General features: G+C 44.6%; 1 protein-coding gene across 7 annotated transcripts in view; it reads left to right on the top strand.

Annotated features, from left to right (window-relative positions):
* The window catches only part of SOCS5 (suppressor of cytokine signaling 5), a 170135-nt gene that overhangs the window by 96253 nt on the left and 57610 nt on the right, over positions 1–16272 (top strand). For 6 of the 7 annotated variants that reach the window (XR_004428327.1, XR_004428322.1, XR_004428319.1 and 3 more), the window contains exon 2: positions 7175–7279. The gene's annotated coding sequence lies outside the window, so the exon portion shown is untranslated. Of the gene's footprint in view, positions 1–7174; positions 7280–7471; positions 7552–16272 lie in introns of all 7 variants that reach the window. The other variant, XR_004428320.1, reaches the window with a different exon arrangement.

Below are 16272 nucleotides of genomic sequence, written 5' to 3'. Positions count from 1 at the left end.
TGGTCTTGGACTTCCCAGCCTCCAGCAATAAATTTATACTATTTATATTACCCAGTCTAAGTTATTTTGTTATAGCAGCTAGAAGGGACTAAGACATACACAGATGCTCACACACACATCCTTTTGGTTCTGTTTCTCTAGAGAACTTGGATGAATACAAGCAATAGTGTTTAAATTGTCAGGCTCGGCACAGTGGCTCACATCTGTAATCCCAGCACTTTGGGAGGCCGAGGTGGGTGGATCACTTGAGCCCAGGAGTTTAAGACCAGCCTAGGCAACATATCAAGACCCCATCTCTAACCAAATACAAAAAATTAGCCAGGCATGGTGGCATGTGCCTGTAGTCCTAGCTATTCAGGAGGCTGAGGTGGGAGAATCACCTGAGTCCAAGAGGTTGAGGCTGCAGTGAGCCATGATCACACCACTGTACTCCAGCCTGGGCAACAGAGTGAGACCCTGTCTCAAAAACAAAAACAGAAAAAAACAGTCAAGTTATTCCCAAATTGCTTTACAGATTCAGTGCAATCCCAATCAAAATCCTAGCAGGCTTTTGTATAGAAATTTATAAGATTTCTACAAAATTATTATTTTGTGGAAATTATGCTAAAATTTATAAGAAAATACTAAAGACCTTAAATAGCTAGGGAAAAAATGAGAAGAAAATACCATTACATAATTTAGATGCCCTGATTTCAAGACTTAATAGTAGTGTTCACTTAAAATCACAAAATTTGTAAGTTTGGAAAGGATAACTTTATTTCTTATAAAGGGTTGCAACCTGAAGACTTGGAGGTGTAGCCTCTGGCAGAGACTGAAAGCAGGTGTTTCGAGGGAGGGAGTGTGTTACAGGAGTCTCATGCTTGGTCAATTGGATAGACATACATATTTAACAGGTTACAGGAGGGGCCATGAATATGCAAGAGGGGACATTGCACGCATGCATAGTAAGCAAACATGTGTTATGTATGTCCCGTGTTCACTTTGGGGTGGAGACTTAACATTAAAATGCAGTAAAATTAGGCTGTACACATCAAAAGTTAAAACAAAGGACACACAGGTGCTCCGTGTGCAGCCTCCATGGGCACGCCAGAGACAGTCCGTGGTCAGCAGTCTCTTATCAGGAAGGAATGCTGGTTGATTGTTCTGTTGAAACTGAAAGGGGAGGGAAGTCTGGCCAAGGTACCAGGTTGTTGAGTGAATCTTCTCTTCTTTGTGTTCCAGGGCTGGTTTCTGTTTAACTCTTAGGGAAAAAGTCTAATGGTGGTTAGCAAGGGAGGGGTAAATGGGTGACCAACCTCCCATCTCATCTTGGTCAGAACACTTAGTTTTTAAGGTTCTTGGGGCTCTCTTTGGCCAAAAAGGGTCTGTTTAGTCAGTCAGGGAGCTTTGAATTTCATTTTTGCTTCACAGTAGTAATCATGACTATTGGTATTGGCATAAGTACAGAAATATAGATCAATAGAACAGAATAGAGTCCAAACATAGACCCATGCTTATTTGGTCAATTGATTTTCAACAAAGTTGCCAAGGCAATTTAATGAAGAAAGGATATTCTTTTCAAGAAGTGGTTCCGGAACTATTAGATATCATATAGAAGAAGACAAACTTTAACTCTTACCCCACACCACACAAAAGTTAACTTGAAATGGATTATAGACCTAAATGTAAAAGCTAACACTGTAAAACAGCAAGATGAAAACACAGGAGAAAACTTCAGCCATCTCTGGATGGATAAAGATTTCTTAGATAGGACACAAAAAACACAAATTACAAAAGGAAAATTGATAAATTTGATTTCATAAAAATTAAAATTTTCTACTCTTTAACACTACTCTTTAAGGAGATAAAAAAGCAACAGACTTGAAGAAAATATTGGTAATACATGTATTTTACAGTGGAATTTTATCTAGAACATCTAAAGAACTCTTACTAGTCAATTATTGGAAAGCAAATACCCAATTTTAAAGTGGCCTAATTATTTAAACTAATTTTAATCCAGACACTCATAGAAGATATACAAATGTCAATAAGCACAAGTAAATACTCTACATTATTAATCATGAGGGAAATGCAAATTAAAACCACAACGAACTACGACTACACACTTATTGGAATTACTAAATTTAAAAAGACTGACAATACAAAGTGTTGACAAGTAGGTGGGGCAACTTGAAGTCTCATACATTGCTGTTGGGAATATAAAATTATTAATCAACTTTGGAAAACAATTCATCAGTTTGTTATAAAATTTTTCACTCACCATATGACTCAACAATTCCACCTCTTCATGTTTATCCAGGAGAATCAAAACATGCCCACACAAAGGCTTGCACACAAAGGTTCATAGAAACTTTATTCATTAAACCCCTAAACTGGAAACAACTCAAATGTTCACAAATAGGTGGGAGGATAGCCTTACAATGGAATACTATTCAGTATTATAAAGGAACATCTACCAATACATGCAACGACATGGATGAATTTCAGAAATATGCTGAGCCAAAGTTGCCAAACATGAAAGACCACTTGCTGTAGGATTCTATTTATGTGAATTCTAGAAAAAGCAAACCTCATCTACAGTGATGGAAAGTAGATCAGTGATTGGCTGGAGGGAGGGAGCTGGTGACTGACCACAAAAATAACATGAGAATGATGGAATTTGAGAATGATGGAAATGTATACAGTTGTCCTTTCATATCCAGCAAAGAGGTTGTTTCTAGGAACCCAGCCAATGCCAAAATTCGGGTCCTCAAGTCTCTTATATAAAATTGTGTGCTATTTGCATATAACCCACCCACATCCTTCTATATACTTGAATCATCTCTAGATTACTTAAAATACCTAATACAATGTTAATGCTATGGAAATAGTTGTTATGCTCTATTGTTCTTAAAATTTATATTGTTGTTCATTGCTGTATATATATATATATATGTATGTTTTTTTTTTTTTTTGAAACAGTCTTACTCTGTCGCCCAGGCTGGAGTGCAGTGGCACAATCTTGGCTCACTGCAACCTCCACCTCCCAGGTTTAGGTGATTCTCCTGCCTCAGCCTCCCAAGTAGCTGGGATTACAGGCATGGTAGTGTTAATTTTTTATTGTGGTTTTTTTTGCAAATATTTTCTATCTGCAGTTGGTTGAATTCATACAAGGGGAGCTGCAGATACAGAATGTTGTCTTGTATGTTGATTGTAATGATGATTACACAGGTATATACACTTACCAAAACTCATTGAACTGTGCACTTCAAATGTATGCATTTTCTTATATATGTAAATTAAAACTGAATATAGTTGATTTAATAAGCGAGATAATATGCACAAGCCCCAGCACCATTCATGGTACACAATAGGTGCTTAGTAAATGTTATTTCTCGTCTCACCAGCACCACCTCTTTAATGTTCTCTGTGTTCCTGCTCTTTTCACACACTCTCAACTTAATATGCTTCTCATACCTCTCTGCCTCTGCAAATTCCTCCCATCCTTCAATGTGCAGCTTAAATCCTTCCAGTCTGAATGTTTTCCAGGTTACTCCAGGTCACAGTGCAGAACTCTTAAAGCATCCACCACTTGCTTCTCCAAAATTAAGCATGGTTGTGTGGTGACATGTGTCATTCACAACTCGTTTGATGCAGCTGCGTCTTGCTTCACCATTGCTTTTGAATTCTGCAAGGATGAGTACTACTTTTTCTCCACTGCAACCTTACCACTGGCTGCTACAATACTGCCAGGAGGTGTTTCTCATTGCCTAGGATGGAGCCTCCCATCTTTGCTGGAACCCTGCAGATCTCCTGCCACTGGACAGGGAGTCCCTGGGGGAAAGAGGCTGGTCTGCAAAGATAGTGTGTTTGCCTTTGCAGCCTAGCTGTCCTGGTTTGTATCTCAGCCCTTCCTGCTGCCTACCTGTGTGGCCCTGGCCAAGTTACCTAGCGAAACTGATCCTCAGCTTGCTTATCCATTTATTGGGTGGTATTGTTGGAGAGAAATGAGAGAATTGTGTCAGCACCTGGCTGCCATCTGCTGTCACTGAGAGCTGGGTGAATGGGAGCAAGACCAGGTTCGCAGTCTGGCAGGGAGTACGTGAAACTGGTAGGCAGGTAACACCTTGACCTGTGGTTTTTTTTGCCAGTTTTAAACTAATTTCCCCGGAGAGGAGAGAAACAGGCTGGGTCTCTGGGCTCTGCATCCCTCACAAAAGTTTGGTGTTTCTTCAACCCCATCCACACATCTGGTTGTACTTACTGCTCCAAAACTGTATCCATCCTGCTTACCATGTTCACATTTCAGAACATGGGGCAGCCTCAGGGGGAAAAGACCTCATAAATACCAAGCATTTAAAAAAACCAATGTAATGCATTTACATACTTCCAGAAGATGAAGGTCCAGGAACATAACTTTCTCTGCAAGCAGCAGGCACCATGAACACAAGGGCTGACCTGCCAGGGTCTCCCTGGGGGAGGAAAACCCCTCCAAAGCAGTGAACAGGACTTCCTGTCTAGGAACCCAGAAAATAAAAGATTCTTTTGTCTTCCTAGGAAATGCTCACTTCCAACCATGAGAGGAATAACAAGGAGAGGTCAAGAGTTGAGACACCTGTTTCTGCCTTTCGACTTCCTGGGTGACCAAAAGCATGTCACTCAGCATCCCTGGGCTCTCTTACCCATCTGTGCATAATTGCTTCTCTCCACTGCAACTGTGACTCTGTGAACAACTCTGAAATGAGTGAGGCACAGATATTTGTCCACGTGTTTGTATTCATGTATGTTCATGATGCCTAGAATAGTGCTTGGCATGTAATACATACTCCACAAATGGTTTTGGGTTTTCTTTCTTTCTTTTTTTTTTTGAGACAGAGTCTTGCTCTATCACCCAAGTATGACCTCTGCTCACTGCAGCCTCCACCTCCAGGGTTCAAGTAATTCTCCTGCCTCAACCTCCCGAGTAGCTGAGATTACAGGTGCACACCACCACGCCTGGCTAATTTTTGTATTTTTGGTAGAGATGGGGTTTCACCATGTTGGCCAGGCTAGTCTCTATCACCATTCTGCTTGTTGGTTTTGCAGAGGCTATAGGCATTTCCCCCTTTCTTTTGTCTCTTCTCTCTTCCACCTTCCCACTCCCAATGTGATGGTGTGCATCCTGGAGTTTCTCACTCAAGGGCCTGTCTCTGAGGATCAGACCAAAGAGAACTGGCTTGTGCTGTAGTAGGAGGTTAGATCCAGGTTACAGCTGAACAAAGGCTGTCAAGCTTTGAGAGAAGTTATGAAAATCGGTGGAGAATCTCTCCACAGAAACTCTGCTGGGGAAAGATACAATAAATGTTTTCCTCAGCGTGGACTAGCTCCTGTGTTGACACATGGGGAGGGGCATGAACTCTATAGGCCCGTGAACAGCTCACAGGCATTGTGATGAGGCCAGTGGGCTCAACTAGAGATGCTGTGTGTGTGACCTGCTCTACACTGACTCACAGGTCTTTGAGGTTAAAGAGCTGCTGAAATGCAATACTGTTGCCTGAGGACAGAGTGAAAGAAGCAGAGCCCTGCCTGGTGCCCTGAACCAGCCCAATGCACGGCTTTGAAAGAGAGAATAGAGAAAGGCCCTCACCAAACCTACTTTTCCATGAGGCCCTGATGTGTCCTTCAGAAACCTCCTAACAACCTTAGAAGTTCACCTAGGGACACCTTGGACACTTGCCTGGGTTCCAGCACAACTTCAATGGCCAGGTCAGTTGGGGCCAGGCAGGCAGGGCCATCAGCTCTACAACAACACCTTCTTTCCTTCTGTCCATTTCACTATGGTCTCAGTTTGCAATGGGAGAAGAGTCATCACACTCTCAGCTGAGCCGCGTGTCCTCCAGGGCTTTCCATCAGGGCTGCAGCCTTTGCCAACCATCCCGCAAGTTCTATATTCAGTAACAAAGCTGGGTCCTTGGACGTTGTTATGAGCACCTGCAATGGGGGTAGGTGGAGGTAACAGGGAATGGATGTCATGATTGCAGTTTGGACAGAGAGGAGATAGGAACCTCTGTTCGTGTGTCTTACTCCACTAGCTTTGTCTGTGGCAGTTGGGGATAGAAAGTGCTGATCCATGACTAACAGGCAATATGAAGAGTTGGGTTAAACTGAGCAGAACTGAGCTAAAGTGAGTAGAGTTAAGCTTAGTTGAACCAAGCTGAGTTGAGTTGAGCTGAGATGAGTTGACCTGAGTTGAGCTGAGCTGAGTTGAGCTGACCTGAGCCAAGCTGAGTGAAAATGAGTTGAGTTGAACTGCACTGAGCTGAGTTGAGCTGAGCCAAGCTGAAATAAGCTGAGCTGAGCTGAACTGAGCTGAGTTGAGCTGAGCTGAGCCGAACTGAGCTGAGTTGAGCTGAGCTGAGCTGAGCCAAGCTGAGTTGAGCTGAGCTGAGCCAAATTGAGCTGAGTTGAGTTGAGCTGAACTGAGTTGAGTTAAGCTTAGCTGAGTTGGAAAGACAAATCCTACCCTCTTATAATCCCCAGGGATGAGGCACCCTTTCCAATGCCAGAGATTGTTATTCTCAAAACTGTTTCTGGCAACTGGGAAAGAGTCATGCTTTACTTGTTGATGAGACATCCCCAAAGACCGCGTCTGGGTCCTCTCTGGTCCTCAGAGGAGCACTCCCACAAGTGTTCCTATAAAGCCTCTCCCTCCAGCCAGCCCCTGGGACGCCTCCTTGTCCTGTGCACCTTCCCACCCCTGCTCCTCATCCCCACGTCTCCTCTCTGCTATCACTCCTCTTCTCCCATGGATGGGAATGACTTCCCAGGGCCTTCTCCATGGGCACTTCAGGAACAACTCTGCTCCAAGAGCGTCTGCATTTACCCACCCATACATTATCTCCAATTGCCGTGTTTGTCCCTGGCTCATTTTCTCTGAATAATTGTGAGTACTATGTAGGAGAGTCTTGAAATTCTTTTGTGTCTCCCAGAATACTGAGTTCCGTATATAACAGTATATAAAGGTGCTCAATAAAGGCTTACCTCATATCTTATAGTGCACTTTTAATTAATTTATTTATTTGGCTTGGGAAGCCCAAGATCAAATATAGTGTAGTTTTTTTTTTTTTTTTTTTTTTAGGTTGTGTTAAAACAGGTATGCACTCAGCTTATATCTTACGATGTATCACTGAGAAATGTGTTTTTTCTCTGACTCCAGGCTTGAGTGCTCTGAAGTGAATGAAGAGCAGTGAAGTAAGAGTGAGGATATTAGGACCATGCCCCAACCCTGCCACCAATTTGTGTGTGATCGAACATGAATCAGGTAACCTTTCTCCACATTTCCCTACCTGTGCAGCCGGTTAGCACCTACTCTTATGGTGTTGCGAGTGTACAATGGCCCAAAGTTTTGGATGAGCTTGTTAAATGCTGAATACATGAAGGAGATCATTATTCTAAGGGGCTCATGAAGAATTCGTTCAACAAAGCTGTATTGATGATTTACTCTCTGCATCAGCTCCTGGGACTGCAAGTATAAAAGTGTTTCAGACCTTGCCCTTGGAAAGCCAGGGAGAGACTCAAATAGCTAACAACAGGGTAAGTAAGCCTTATAGTGAAGTGCCAGTAACAGAGGGGAAGGAGGCAGGAAAGCGTAGGAGAGGGGGTGCAGAAGGGAGCAGCATTTGAAGAGATCTCAAGGAAGTTACCAGATGTCACCAGAAAGAAGGGGAATGGGCAGTAGCATATTCCTGAGAGCGTGCTGAAGGCTGAAGGCGTGGCAGGGCAGTGAGTGGTGCCTTGTAGCTGCAGCAGAAACGATCAGGGTAATGAGGCTATGTGGAGGTGACCAGAGGCCCAAAGAGATGGCAGCAGTGGCTGTGAGGCTGCAAGCTCTGTGACTCGAGCGGGGTGTGATGGGGCGGGGTGTCGTGTGGGCTGAGGGAGGTTTTAGAACTCCTTGGGACTCTGGCCAGGTGCAGGCTGTGGCATAGCCTGGAACTACTGGGTAAGCGGGCAGCCCGGGCTCTCTAGGGAGCTCTGTAGGCCATGGGCAGAAGCACAGGGCCTGGTCCTTCCCACTCTAAGGAGCTGCAAAGACAGAGAAGGCCAGGGAGGACCCGGGGCTTGCAGGTAGGAGGTAGGGAGGAGGCCCAGGGCCAGATTCTTCTCCTGCTTCCCAGATAATGTAAAGCTCCCTCTCCTCCCGGACTGCACTTGCCTTCCCTCTGCACGTGTTGAGTTCTTCCTGCCTCTCCCTAGCCAGGGCCCAGCTTCCACATCATTCTTCTGCAGGCCCTCCTTCCCCCCAGTCCTCTTTGCTATTCTCCATTCTCTATCACAGTTTGTTCCTTTCTGGGCACTTAACACAATTTGTCTGTGTTGGGCTTTCTAGCTCTTCTCTCCCCACAAAAGTGTCAGTTCCATGAGGGTGGGGACTTCATCTCATCCCGAGGCATTGCCAGTGCCTGGCACAGGATGTGTGGCATACAGTAGGCACCAAATAACTGAATCAATGGTCTGGCTGTGCAGCATGACTTCAGGAGCATAGCATTTGGATGCATAGTATTGTCTCTGGGTTAAAGGAGGGATCCACATCCCCCTCAGTAGAGACCAAGAGATTGGGGTCTCACTGTTACTCTGCAAGATAAGACATTAAGTGTCAGCTCTTCTCCCCCTCTAGTACAGATCACTCTATAATCCAGAGTGGATTCAGTCCTAAATCCAGCCTGGTTAAAGGACACCCAGGCTAGGACATATAAGGGTTTCTCAGCGGACCCCAGCCAGCCACAGAATATGGGAAGAACAGGCTTCAATGGGCAAAAGCTGCCGTTTCCTTACTTAGCAATACATGTGTCTTTCTAAATAACAGATTTAAATAAGTAAGGCAAACTGTGAAAATCTGTGGTTAAAAATGTAAGGGGTGGGGTGGGAATAGAGAATCTAGCAGATGGTTGCCGTGCCTCCCTCTGTGACAGGTGGGGTAGACTCATCTGCATGAGCACATCTCTAAAGGTCTTCTTTTTCATGGGCACATTTATTGGCATACTGTAGAATGAGCCCTGTACATTCAAACAGCAGAGTCGGCCCAGCCCAGAACAGCTCTGGAAAGGAAGACCTTGGCCTTGGCTGTGCCTCACTTATGACAACAGAGCTGCTCCTCATCAAAAAGAGGAAAAGGAGAGAAAATCAGAAATGCCTGGTCAAAAGTGTAGAGACCTGATGAAGGTGGGGCAGGGAGACCTGAAGCTAGTCCTTGGGGTGGGTGGCTGAGTCACAGCATCCCACACACACGCCACCTCCCACAGCCCCTTGGCCTTCTGCCCATACCTACTCCCAGCCCATGGCTCACTGGTCACTCTGCTTTCCAATGGCCAGAACCACACGCTGCAGTTGACCCTTGGGAAGACCCCACCTGGGCCACTCATTGGTTCGTGTGAAGAGTCTTCTGTCCCCAGCCAGACGGTGCCCTGCTTGGAGGCAGAGGCCAGGTGATGTCCTTCAGCATCCCCATGGCCAGTCATCAGCTGTGTCTGTCTAAGGCATTTCCACAGGCCAGGTCCTGCCACACTTGGGCACTTTTCCCAACATGCTAACAGTTTGGGGACAGGCTCCATGGGTGGAGTCACTTCTCATTAGCATTTCTCCCTCTGTGGTTCCCACTGCCTGTCCTGAGCGGGCCCCTCATCTGTGAGTGCAGAAGCCTGGCAGCCTGAGCTCCTCTGCCCAGATGATGGCAGGGCGAGCTCTCCTAGGGACAAATCATGAGCTCGGGGATGCCTGCCGTGTATCCCGCTTGTCTGGGCAGGCCCTGCTAAACCCTATGTATGCAGAATGGTGTTAAAGCCTTACAACCACTCCAGGAGGTGGTGTCCTCATCACCATCCTCAATCTTCATTTCATTTATAAGAAAACAGAGACACAGAAAGACCTTGGCCAAGGTCAGAGTTGGTCGAGGTGGGCCCAGGATTCAAACTCCTCCAGTCCAACCTCATGCTTTCTGCTCTAAACTCCAACTAGGCTGCAGTGGTATTGTACACCCCACCCTGACTTCACCTGTTCCACACTGTCACAGGCACCTATGTGAAGGCCATAGGACAAGTGCAGGCTCCAGGCAGGAGGCTGCCTCTTGGCGGTGGTACCTTTGGTCAAGTCACTGCTCCCTGCTGAGCCTCTGGGCTCTAAAATGGGGTTTATGATAGAAGCTGCCTCCTTAGGGGATTGGGAGGATTAAATACGCTCATCTGTGTGAGGGCTTGGAGCAGCGCCTGGCACTGGAAGCACTCAGTAACATGCATCGTTGCCACAGTTATTAATAATATGATTATTCCCACAGGAACCTTCCAGGTCTGTCTGTCTGACCTCGTCTCCTCTCCAGGAGGAGGCATCTGTGCATTGACTACCAACATCTCTCTTTTTAACTTATTGCTCCATCTCATTCTTTCACCTTCTCCATTTCTCCTCCCAACCCTGACATGCCATTGAATCTGTTTAATTCAAGCAAATGCTCAGAGCCCCAGATCCCTGAATGCGACAGATTGAGAGGGTGGGGGTGGGGGTGGAGAATGGAGGAGCTTGTGTAATAGGACATAAATAAACTTGCACATGCTCTTCTTTTTAATTGCAGATTCTATCCCATCACGGGGCAATTTTTATTTTGCCTTCTCTTGAATAAGTGGGAAGATGTTTTATTCATGTGCATCTTCCCAGCACGCAGCCCAGTAGGTGCTCAATGTGCGCTGAATGAGTCGGTACATTCAGTTTGGCTCCAGCCAACACGTATGCCAGGCGCTGTTGTAAGCGCCTCACATATGCGAGCTCATTGAATACTCTGGTGCCGTCTTAAAGCCCTGGAGATGAGCACTCTAAATTCGGGCCAATAAAGGAAATGTGTTTGGTGGCCACCCTCTTGATGGCACACTATTGAATCTCCAGCGTGAGCTGTGTGGCTCCCACTTCCTCCCCGCTTGCTTGTGGCAGTGCTCCCCTCTAACATTTAGGAAGAGAGTTTCAGCACAAACTTCCAGCTGGGTGAATGGTGGGGCCTGAGGGATGGTGACAAAGCTGAGCACACACCTCAAGGGACCTCCACGTTTTCCAGTAGTGTTTGATTTGAACAGTGCCAAGAAACCCCCTCAGATCTCTGGAAACTGCAAATCATGGAGGCTTAACACACCATGCCACCGCCTGGCCAGACAGGCCTGGGTTCAAATCCCAGTCCCACCACGTATGGAGCCAATTCCTCGCTGAGCCACAGCGTCCTCCAGGGTGGAGCAGGGCACACACCGTGCCTTGTGGGGCTATGGGAAGATTACCCAGCTCACCATGTGACATTTAGTGGGCACCTTCCTCACTCTGACAGCCAGCTGAGCACAGGCCACTAAGGAAAGAAGAATTCTGAGGGAGAGAGAAGAGGCCAAAGAAAGACAGAAAGGATGCCTCCTCTAAGAGCAGTCAGGCTGGGGTGGGACAGGGTGGTGGGCGGAGGTTGGCCGGGAGGGAGCCATTTACCGGCACAGTCAACAAACAAGGATTGGGAATATAAAGCTCAGCATTGTGCTAAGTGCTGAGGAAGTAAAAAGGAATTTTTATTTATAATTTATACCCCACCTACTTCCAAAGAGAATTTTGAAGGTGACTCACAATGAAAACCACATATGCAGCAAGATCACAAAAATAGAAATAGAAAATCAAATCCATGGAGATGAAGAATGGAAACCCACATTTATTTACCCCAGGTGCCCTGTCCTTGAATGCACTCCATCATTTAGTCCAACAACCCCATTTTACAGATGAGGAAGACAAGCAAAGAGGCATGTCCAGGGCAGGCAAAGGTGCAAGCAGGGCTCACTTCTCCAATAGGCGCAGGGCCCAGGATACTCTTAGGGGCTAAAACTAAATGTTTTAAAATTTCTTTTAAAATCAGAAGAAAAGAAAGGAACATTCAGGTTGAAAAAAATATTTTAACATATGATATTAATAGATTTGTCTCATGCCAACCCAATGGTAAAATATATTTAATTTTTTTAATGAAAGAAGGAGTCCACAACTGTAAAAGTGCCTGGAGTCTACAAAAGTCACAATCCAGCCCAGGCCACAAACCCAGGCCTGCCAAACTCCAACTCTTGTGTCCCTTCCACACTTGTGCAAGAACATTTGTTGTCACTGAATGTAACACGTGAGTCAGCTCTGCAGCTAAAAAGAGGCCACAATGAGACAAATAATTCTTAGTTTCATAAAAAGTATGTGTAGTGACGTGTAGTGAGGAAATGAGAAACATTTACTCACTCTACAGTGCAATTCTGGGGAAAAATGTAACTTTTACAATTTTCTTTCTTTTTTTTTTTTTTTTTTTAAGCGACGGGATCTCAATGTGTTGCCCAGGCTGGACTAAAATTCCTGGGCTCAAGTGATCTGCCTGCCTCTGCCTCCCAAGTAGCTCACATTCTCAAGTAGCACATGCCACTACACCCGGCTAAAATTTTCTTTATAATGAATGTCTTCTTATCAGTTCCACTAGGAAGCAGGAGAGTAAAATCCTAACTTTTATCCAATTTGGTAAATTTCAAGCTTGATTCAAAATTGTCTTTCATAGATAATTTGGCTGACTCAGGTAAATGTCAGCCTTTTGGAGACTGCCATCTCTGGCTGCTGAATCCCCGTGTGGCAGATGATTCTGACCAGAGTCTTGTACAGCCCAGGAGGGAGGCCCTTGGGTTCCCGTGGTATTGCCTGGATCTTCACAGCCTTCTTCCTGAGCCCATGATCACTGGGATGGGATGGCCTCATCTTGCTTTCTGGGGCGCTGTGCATGTCTTTAAAAGCTCCCAACTTTCTAGGTTGTGCCCTGACACACTGGTGGGGAAGGTGGGGAAGGTAATCATGGTAGTGGCAGAGAAGAGCTCTGGTGCCTGATCTACCTGTTCCCTCTCTATCCCCTCCCCCTTCCCACAGTCTATGAGGATAGAGGGATAAGCTTTCCTTCATTATCTTCTAAAATGTAGTCAGCCAGGCCTACCTCTTGATGTGCTAAATGAGGGTCAAAAGCATGTAGTAAACCTTTTCTCTCTCAACATCTAGCTTTCTGTCTGAGACTCAGACATTACTCCAATGTACAAGAAATTCCAGAACAACACGGTTTACAGGACATGAAAATGTATCTAAAAACAATTCCAGAAAGTATTAACCCCATTGCAGACACATGTTAGTTCAATAGGAGAGACTAACTATACTGACACTTAATTCCAAACATAATATATGAGTCCTTATGTAGGGAACATCGAAAAACATAATGAACACCATCTCCAGTATTTATTTGGCAAACCTTCTTCCAATAGCTGTTTGTTCTATCAACCCTCAATATAAGTAGACCAGAACATTAGGCACTTCTCTGGTGAAAGGGGCTGATCCTGGTGAGTCTAGTTGTGCTGTATCTGGTGTTCTCACATCTGGATGCAACTTAGACACCCCAGAGACAATAGCATAGCATAGCGCATATCACTTCTTTCAGCCAGTGCTAGGATGTGGGAACAAAGGCACAGTCCATCTCTCTCACCCTGGAGGAGGGCAGAGAGAGCTTCAAAAAGGGATATGGGCATAGCCAACCTCTCAGCCATCACAGTTTTTTTTTTGTTTTTTGGAGGTTTTTTTTGATGATTAGTCATGATTCAAAATATGAAACAGAAATGGCTTGGGAGTTCGAGGAGGAATGGGGTTTTGAGAGGAAATTACTCAACCAATACAAAATGTTGGAGAAGAGATCAGACTCCAGGATCTTTTACATTCAGGCTAGAGATATGCAACTATCAAAAGTCTGGATATAGCTGGGTGGTTCATGCCCATAATCCCAGCACTTTGGGAGGCTGAGATGGGAAGATCACTTGAACTCATGAGTTCAAGATCAGCCTGGGCAACATGGTGAAACCCTGTCTCTATGAAAAATACAAAAATTAGCCAGGCATGGTGGTCTGCGCCTACTCGGGAGGCTGAGGTGGGAGGAAGCCTTGAGCTGGGGAGGTGGAGGTTGCAGTCAGCTTAGATTGTGCCAGTGCACTCCAGCCTGAGCAGTAGTGCCAGACCTTGTCTCAAGAACATAAAGTCTGGATATAAATTATGATTCTCAGTCTCACTCTAGAAAGCTGTGGGTAGTTGCTTGAGCCAGAAAGATGATTATGAGGAAAATCAAGATCTTTACATTGGAAAGAGATCATCTTGTCCAACCAGCCTTTGAGATGGAGAAAAAAAATAGATAGTTACTATCACTACTTCTATTAATATTGTACTAGAAATCCTACCCATTTCAATAAAGAAAGAAAAGAGCCAGCCATGGTGGCTCACACCTGTAATTCCAGCGCTTTGGGACACTGAGGTGGGTGGATCACCTGAGGTCAGGAGTTCTAGACCAGCCTGGCCAACATGTTGAGACCCTGTCTCTACTAAAAATATGAAAACCGGCCAGCTGTGATGGCATGCGCCTGTAATCCCAACTACTAAGGGGGCTGAGGCAGAAGAATCACTTGAACCTGGGTGATGGAGGTTTCAGTGTGCAAAGACCATGTCACTGCACTCCAGCCTGAGCAACAGAGTGGGACTCTGTCTCAGAAAAAGGAAGAAAGAAAGAAAAAGAAGAAGAAAGAAGAAGGAAGGAAGGAAGGAAGGAAGGAAGGAAGGAAGGAGAAGAGAAGAGAGGAGAAAGGGAGGGAAGGAAGGAAGGAAGAAAGGAAGGAAGGAAGGAAGAAGGAAGGGAGGGAGGGAGGGAGGAAGGAAGGAAAGAAAGAAGAAAGAGAAAGAAAGAAAAAGAAGAAGAAGAAAGAAGGAAGGAAGGAAGGAAGGAGGAAGGAAGGAAGGAAGGAGAAGAGAAGAGAGGAGAAAGGGAGGGAAGGAAGGAAGGAAGAAAGGAAGGAAGGAAGGAAAAGGAAGGGAGGGAGGGAGGGAGGAAGGAAGGAAAGAAAGAAAGAAAGAAAAAAAGAAAAAGAAAGAAAAGAAAGAAGAAGAAGAAGAAAGAAAGAAAAGAAAGAAAGAAAGAGAGAAAGAAAGGGAAAGAGAGAAAGACAGAAAGAGAAGGCTGGGTACAGTGGCTCATGCTTATAATCCCAGCACTTTGGGAGCTTAAGGTAGGAGGATCACTTGAACCCAGGAGTTTGAGATCAGCCTGGGCAACAAATAGAGGCTCTGTCTGGAAAAAAAAAAAAATTAGGCAGGCATGGTGTCATGCGCCTGTTGTATCAGCTACTTAGGAGGCTGAGGTGGGAGGATCATTTGAGCCTGGACAATCAAGGCTGCATTGAGCCACAGTTGTGCCACTGCCCTCCAGCCTGACTAATAGAATGACTGCCTCAAAAGAAGAAGAAAGGGGGGGTGGGGGGCGGGGCGGGGAGGAAAGAAAGAAAGAAAAAAATTAAGTCTTAAGTTTGGGAAAAAAAAGAGACAAAATTATAAATATGTATAGACAATATTATTGTGAGAAGAGGAGGAGGAGGAAGAGAAGAAGAGGAAGGAAGAAAGGAAAGAAGGAGGGAAGGAGGGAAGGAAAGAAAGAGAAAGAGCGAGAAGCAAGCAAGTTAAGACTTAAGTTTGGGGAAAAAGAGATAAAATGTTAAATGTGTACAGACAATATTATTGTGTAAATAGAAAATCCAAGTTATTAGACCAAGTAAAAGAGTTAAGCACGACTGCTGGGTATAAAGTTAACATGCAAATCATGAGTTTATTTCAATATATGAACAGTAAACATTGAGAAGATAAAACATTTTAAAGTGATCATTTACACTTGCAACACAAATGAAGTATTTATGAATAAGTCTAACAAAATGTATGCTAATTTTGTATAAAAATATAAAATTTTATTGAGAGACATTAAAGAATGCATTAATAATTCAGAGACATACTATGTTTATGGATGAATGAGTCTATATTGTAAATATGCCATTTTCCCCAAATTTATATGCAGATTCAATGCATCACAATAAAGATCCCAACACATTTTTGCATGTAGAATTTGGTAAGCTTATTATAAAACTCACATGAAAGTGCAATAATTATAAGAAAAACAAGGTGATGGAATTGCCCTACCAGATATCATGACTTATTATAAAGCCATAGTAATTAAGAGAGTGTGACATTAGCACAGGCATAGAGAAATAGATCAATAAAACAGAAGAGAGAGCCATGAACAGACTCACACATATATGGATACTTAATATATGGCTGATCGCAGATTATAGGGCAGTGGGAAAAAAAGTCTTTTTAAGAAATGATACCTGGGAGAGGGGGCGGGAAAGAGCTATAAGGGGGAAAAATTGAATCTCTATTTTACACCAC

Source organism: Trachypithecus francoisi, unplaced genomic scaffold, assembly GCF_009764315.1.
Source record: "Trachypithecus francoisi isolate TF-2019V2 unplaced genomic scaffold, Tfra_2.0 Lachesis_group17, whole genome shotgun sequence".
NCBI lineage: Eukaryota > Metazoa > Chordata > Mammalia > Primates > Cercopithecidae > Trachypithecus > Trachypithecus francoisi.
Note: the sequence above shows the minus strand (reverse complement) of the source record. Positions and strands in the feature narration are given on the sequence as shown.